The sequence below is a fragment of the Meriones unguiculatus genome (assembly GCF_030254825.1).
Source record: "Meriones unguiculatus strain TT.TT164.6M chromosome 13 unlocalized genomic scaffold, Bangor_MerUng_6.1 Chr13_unordered_Scaffold_34, whole genome shotgun sequence".
Lineage (NCBI taxonomy): Eukaryota > Metazoa > Chordata > Mammalia > Rodentia > Muridae > Meriones > Meriones unguiculatus.
The window spans coordinates 9217052-9224711 of NW_026843646.1; positions in this window are offsets into that span (position 1 = coordinate 9217052).

Genomic DNA, 7660 nt, shown 5'->3' on the forward strand with positions numbered 1-7660 from the left:
TTCTATACAAGAGGGCTTCAGATATTTTTAGCAACTTTGTTTCCAGCCACTTTACTGAAGGTGTTTATCAGCTGTAGTAGTTCTCTGGTAGAATCTTTAGGGTCACTCATGTATACTATCATATCATCTGTGAATAGTGAAACTTTGACTTTTTCCTTTCTGCTTTGTATCTCCTTGATTTCCTTTAGTTGTTTTACTGCTATAGCTAGAACTTCCAGTACTATGTTAAGGAGAAAGGAGAAAGTGAGCAAACTTGACTTGTCTCTGATTTCAGTGGGATTGATTTGAATTGCTTTCCATTTAGTTTGCTATAGGCTTGTTGTATATTATCTTTGCTGTGTTTAGGCATGTGTCTTTTATCTCTGATATCTCCAAGACTTTAAACATTAATTGAGCTTGGATTTTATTAAATGCTTTTCAGCATCAATTGAGATGATCATGTGGTTTTTCTTTTTCAATTTGTTTATGGGTGGATTACACTGATGGATTTCTGTATATTGTACCTCCCCTGCATGCCTAGAATGAAGCTTACTTGGACATGGTAGATGAGATCTTTGATGTTTTCTTGGATTCATTTTGTGAGTATTTTATTGAGTATTTTTGTTTCAATATTCATAAGAGAGAATGGTCTGAAATTATCTTTCTTAGTGTATCCCTGCCGTTTAGTTAGCTTTTGTGAGGTTTAGGTATCAAGGTGAATGTGGCCTCATAGAATGAGTTTGGTAATGTTCCTTCTTTTTTTTTTTTTTTTTTTGTTTTGTGAAATCGTTTGAATAGTATTAGAGTTACCTCTTCTTTGAAGATCTGGTAGAATTCTGTACTGAAAACATCAGGCTCTGGGCTTTGTTTGGCAGGGAGACTTTTGATGACTGCTTCTATTTCATTAGGGCATGTAGTTCTATTAATTTAATTACCTGATCCAGATTCAACTTTGATAAGTGGCAAGAAAATATTCCATTTTGTTTGTATTTTCAAATTTTGTGGCATATAGACTTTTAAGGTAAAGCCTAATGATTTTTTTTAATTTCCTCAGTGTCTATAATTATCCCCCCTTTTATTTTTTGATTTTGCTGATTTGTATAGTGTCTCCCTGTGTTTTAGTTATTTAGGCTAAAGGTTTGTCTATCTTTGTCATTTTTTCCAAGAACCTGCTCTTGCTTTTGTTTATTCTTTGAATTGTTTTCTTTGTTTCTAATTTATTGATTTCTGCCCTAAGTTTGAGTATTTATACTCCTCTTGTGTATGTCTGCTTCCTTTTGACTAGGTCTTTCACATGTGTTGTTATGTTGATTTGAGATGCCTCAGACTTTTTTATGAAGGCACTTAATTCTATGAACTTTCCTCTTAGAATTACTTCCATTATGTCTCATTAGTTTAGGGAAGTTGTGCCTTCATTTTTGTTAAATTCTAGAAAGTCTAATTAGTTTATTTCTTCCATAATCCAGCTGTCATTCAGTAGAATTCAGTTTCCTTGCATATACAGGCTGTTTACTCTTTTTTGTTACTATTAAGGTCTAGTTTTAGACCATGTTGTTCTAATATGATACAAGAGATTATATTGGTGTAATATTCTTTGTTTTTGGAATGTATACAATTTGCCCTTGTTCATTCAAATGGTGATTTCTCTCCTCTGTTGTCTGGTTTCAATCCAGATACTGCATTGTGATGCTATTTATAGGCATCACCTGTCTCAAGTTTGCATAAACATGCCACCATTTGTTCTCTATATTGTCAATTAAAACAACCAGCCCCAATACTGAGCAATGGAGAGGACAGGGTGAGACATCCTGGTCCAGAGTGGGAGGAATAGGTAGGAGGCAGGAGAGGAGAGGAGGAGAATCTGCAGGAGAGGTCTTGGCACCGCATGTAGAAATGAACTGGAACTAAGATATCACTAAACGCCATATGATGGTTGAATCTGAATGGTAGGAAACTCTGTGGGCTTAGAGGTTTAGGATGGAGTAACTGTTGGCCAGCATTGTGCTCTAGGTTAATTAAATAAATCCTAGTCTCTGTGTGATGATTTGGTTATACCACTGTTTAGGAATAACCACTGCTTAACTAAAAGATTTATGAATAGTAAATATTAATAATCTACAACAAATGGCACCCAACTAATCTAAGTAGCCACACCCTTTAAATCCTACTTTAATTTAGTTTGGTGGGGGAGAGGAAGAAGCTCTCAGCGATACAACCCAAACTTTAAACCTAAAAACTCCAGATAAATTACTGGCTCTTTAAGAGAGACTCTTAAACAAGAGTCAGAGCAAAAGACAGCCTACTGTGGGCAGACCTGAGACTGAACCAAACTGTTTGCCACTTCAGTCTAACAGGATGAGAGAAATATTAAAATAGACTTCTTTGAGCTTGGCTGATAATATCTTCTACAGTTTTAAGACAGAAATAAAGGAAAGTTTGGAAATTATGACTATGGTTACATTCATATTCCTCAATTTAACTTTAATAATTGATTTAGTCTTTTATGTGTTCTCAAAGGCAAAGGCTTTAGAAAAGATACTGGAACAACACAAAAAACAAGTAGAACAATATAAAGAAATAATGAAGGTTGGAAACAGGACGTAAAAGAAGAGATACAAAAACTTACAGAACATAAGAAACAACAGGAAAATAGGGCAGAGGTTTTAGAAAAGATACTGGAAAACACAAACAACTAGAACACTACAAAGAAAAATTAAAAGTTAGAAGGGAGGCATAAAATAAGAGATTGAAGAGATTATTGGACAAAACAAACAACAGAGAGATAGGTGTGAAATATGGGTACAGAATTTTAAAAAAGAGTTTAGAATACTAAGTAAAGAAAATACTCAGGCAGAGGCAAAGGATAATAATAAAGAAAGCCAAACAAAGGTGGTTAGAAAACAAACATTAGCTTATCCAGTCATTGTACAACAGAGACCAGCAGATGACAATCTCCCACAGGATGACCAAGAGGCTGAATGGCACCCTGTGGAAGTGCTAGACCTGAGAAAATTTAAAGAAAGTGTCACCAATTTTGGAATGCATTCACCATTTGTAAAACAAATGCTGACTTCCTGACCAATCAGTAGAGTAATCCCAAAGGACTGGGAGGCTATGGAAAAGGCAATAAAAGAACCTGAGCCATATTTACAATGGCTATCATGGTGAAGAGAAGAGGCTAGAGAGATAGCATACAAAATTAGAGCCAGGGCTGTTGATGTTTTTAAGGAACAGCTGCTTGGTGGTGGCCAATAGGCTGACACAGAGATACAAGCTGTATATAATGAAGAAACCTTAGAATTATGTCACCTAGCAGCCTTAAATACCTGGGACAAGATTGAGGAATCAGGAAAAAGGCTTGAGCCATTCTCTCAGGTCATACAAGCTCCAAGTGAAATATTCATTAACGTTTTGCAAAGATTGACCTCAGCTGGGGATAGAAGTATATCAGAACCACTAGCTAGAAGAGCACTAATGGAATCTTTAGCTTTTGAAAATGCTAATTCTGAATGCAAAGAGGCATTAAATCCATTAAGAGTAAGATCTGCATCAATAGACAAATGGTTTAGACATACAATTGACATCAGACCTCATTCACCCAATTTGGCCTTGATAAGAGAAGCTACCCCTAAAGACCTTTGGAAATGTCTTAATTGTGATGGGCAAGGTTGCTACAAAAGGACTTACCAGGACAACTAAAATGATGCAAAAAGGGAACCTATGCTTTCTAGAATACGCAAAGGCAAAGGTTGACATTGGCCTAGTGAATGTAGAGCAGTTACAGATAAATGGGGTAATCCTTTATCCAAAACACTCAAGGGGGCCTCTCGCAATTACCAATACAATCCAGGGATATTCCTCCACAACAAAATTAAACACCACTGCTTTGGAAATAAATGTTAAAAATCAGACAGCGAGGCCAGAGCAAGTTCTATAGATAAATAACACCAGCAAGGGAACAACAACAAAACAAATATATTGGCAAACCTCTACAAATGATCAAAGGCCAAAGTTAAAGATAATGTTAAATAATATTGAAGTTAAAGGCATGATGGATACTGGAGTTTTTCTCACAATTATTATTCCTAAATCCTGGCCCCAAAGTAGCCACTTCAAGAGATGGATATCCAATTTCTCAAGGAGTTGGAACTTTATCTAAAGTAAAACAAAGTGTGAGGTGCCTTAAATATACAAGACCAGAAGGTCAAATAGGAAAATTAAGGCCATACATGGCTGACATAGCCATAAACATATGGGTAAGAGATCTGTTACCACAATGGAAAACCAGATTAACACTCTGCGAATTTAAGAGGCAAGAAAAATACCAAAAAACAAAAAACAACTAGTACTTCTGATAAAGAATTTGACATTATTTAAAAATGCCATCAAAAAGTTACAGACTTACCAGGCTGTCCATCAACAAAATACAGAAGAAGACATCTTTTCAAATTTATGTTGGGAAGCTGCTGCTAATAAAACCCTGACAGCCTTATCACTAAGGTGGTTGGCTGACTAACCTGTTTAGATTGAACAATGGTCTATTAATAAAGAAAATTACTAGCACTAGAAGAGCTAGTCCTGAAACAGCTGGAGGCTCAACATATAGAGGAGTCTAACAGCCCTTGGAATTCTCTTGTATTTGTCACCAAAAAGAAATCTGGCAAACGGAGGATGTTAACAGATCTCAGAGCCATTAACAAAATTATTCAGCCAAAGAGATCATTACAATCCAGAATCCCATTGCCTTCCTTGTTACTTAAGGAATGGCCTATTATAGCAATTGATTTAAAGGATTGCTTTCTTACACTTCCTTTACATGTGCATGATAGGGAAAGGTTTGCTTTCTCAGGACCCACGTTGAGTAGAAGATGTCCAGGGGATGTTGACCAGTCCTAATTTGTGCAAATACTTTTACAACAGCTGTTGGAGATAATTCATAAGTAGTTTCCTCAATCCATAATTTATCACTATATGGTAAATATATATAAGGTATATATATCTTACTATATATATATATCTTATATATCTATAAGGTATATTATATCTTATTAGCTGATTCAAATAGAAAAACATTAGAAAATATTTTTGATGAAATAAGTAGAAATTTGCCTTGTTGGGGTTTAGAGATTGCTCCCAACAAAGTACAAAGAGGAGATTCTATTAATTACCAAGGTACAAAATAGATCTACAGAAAACTCGACCACAAAAAGTACAAATTAAAAGAACCCAATTAAAAACTCTCAACGATTTTCAGAAATTGCTGTGAGATATTAACTGGATATAGCCTACATTTGGTTTAGCTACTCAAGAGCTAAACAACTTATTTCAAACCTTACAGGATAATAAGGATTTTAAAAATCCAAGAATGTTATCAACTGAAGATTAAAATGAATTGTCTCTGGGAGAAAGGAAATTACAAGATGCATATATAGACCATATTGATCCAAAGAGGGCCTGTATTTTGGTTATCTTGCTTTCCATACATACTCTCACAGGAATTCTTATGCAGAAGGTGGACTGTGTCTTAGAATGGATATTTTTGGCACACAAACAAAATTAAATTTAAAAACCTATATAGAAAAGTTCCTGAATTGATCCTAAAAGGAAAAATGAGAATTCATCAGTAGGCTGGAATAGATCCAGCTGAAATTGTGGTGCCCTTTACCAATGCTGAGATTGTATAGTTATGGGCAGAGAATGGATATTGACAAAGAGCTTGTTGTGAGTTTTTGGGAGAAATCAGCAACAGATACCAAAAATCAAGTCACTTCAGTTTATAAAAAGAAACAATTGGATTCTCCCTCCTATAATAAAAGGAACTCCAATTTTTGGAGCACCCACAATTTATACGGATGCCAATAAATCAAAAAGGACAGGTTGTAAGTCAGAAAATCTGAGTAAAGTGGTGGAGAGTCCTTATGATTCAGTTCAAAAATCAGAATTATATGCAATTATGTTGGTGTTATCAAGTTTTCAAGAATCTCTTAATATAGTCATTGACTCTCAATATGCAGAAAGTGTTGTTCTACATATAGAAACTTCTGATCTAATTCAGGATAATTTGGACTTAACTTCACTCTTTCTTCAATTACAAGGAGTAATCAGAAACAGAAATAATCCATTGTATATAACATAGATCAGATCTGATATGGGTCCACTAGGCCCTCTAGCACAAGGCAATGATGAAATTGATCAACTATTGACAGGAAACGCATTAGAGGCCTCAGAATTTCATTTTAAAAAGACCATGTTAACAGCAAAGGTTTAAAAAGAGAGTTTTCTATCAGTTGGCAACAAGCCAAAGAAATTGTGTAAAAATGTTCCACTTGTTCTTTATATAACTAAACTCCACTACCTGCAGGAAGTAACTCTAATGGTAACCAAACAAATGAAATTTGGCAAATCACGTGTTTTATTTTATAGAGTTTGGTAAACTGATATATGTGCACCATACTATAGACAAATATTCAGGGTTCCAATGAACAAAAGCCATAAGTTCTTATAAGGCTGATTCAGTTATTATGCATTTATTAGAATTGATGCAAGTTATGATTATTCCTATACAAATTAAGACTGATAATGCTACAGCATATGTCTCTAATAAAATGGAAAGATTTTCTTACATATTATAAGATAAAACCTGTAACAGGTATACCTCACAATTCTGCTGGTCAAGCAGTCATTGAAAAATTGAATCATACTTTAAGGGACATGCTTAACTAACAAAGAAGGTTATTAACACCCACCCCCCCAGAGACCGATTACAGAATGCTTTATTGACCTTAAATTTCTTAAATGTTAATGAACAACAAACAACAGCTGCAATAAACACTGGGCTATAGAAAATAAAACTGCTGAATTATTTCAGCCTATATATTTCAAAGATATCCTAACTTCACAATGGACAGTAGGGAATGTGTTACACACTGGGGAAGAGGTTTTGCATATGTTCATACAGGAGAAGATAAATTATTGGTTCCTTCAAAACTAATAAAAATCAGATATCACAGAGGAATACCACCTGAAAACATTGGTCACACACAAGAAGAGAGAAATCAAGAAGACCAAACAAAACAGGTAATATAAATTGATAATCCCTTCACATGGGAACAATTCTAAAACTGACCGAGACATAAAAAATGTCTCTAGCGGAATTTCAGCAGTGCATGGCCAACAATTCCTTGGCTATAATAGCCTCAATATTTATTATGCCATTCTTTTAATTGGCATTGATAAAACTGGTTTACAGTTTAATTTCATTCTGAACATCTCTTACATTTATAATTTTAGAACTGTGTAAAGCTTGTGAGAAATTATATGTTTGCAGAACAAAAGGAGTGAATATGGGAGATGCTGGACCAAACCTGACAGAATCCTCCTTCCAGCATGCTGAGACATTGACACATCTGTTTCATTATCTTGCATGTTCCAGAATTCTGCTTGTTCCTGCCTCAACTGCTTCAAATGCTGTTTCTCATCATGGCCTGCTCACAAATCTTAATTGATCCAGCATTTTAGACTGTTCTAAATAGGACTTTTATTAACTTTTATTATTTTCTCAACATTCAAAGACTGGACCACAAATATTGCTTGCTTAACTAAACATTTTTCCAATTTTCTTTGGGCCCCCAAAAGTATTTATGCATGTCCAAAATGTCAGCTAGAAGAATGATGTCTAATT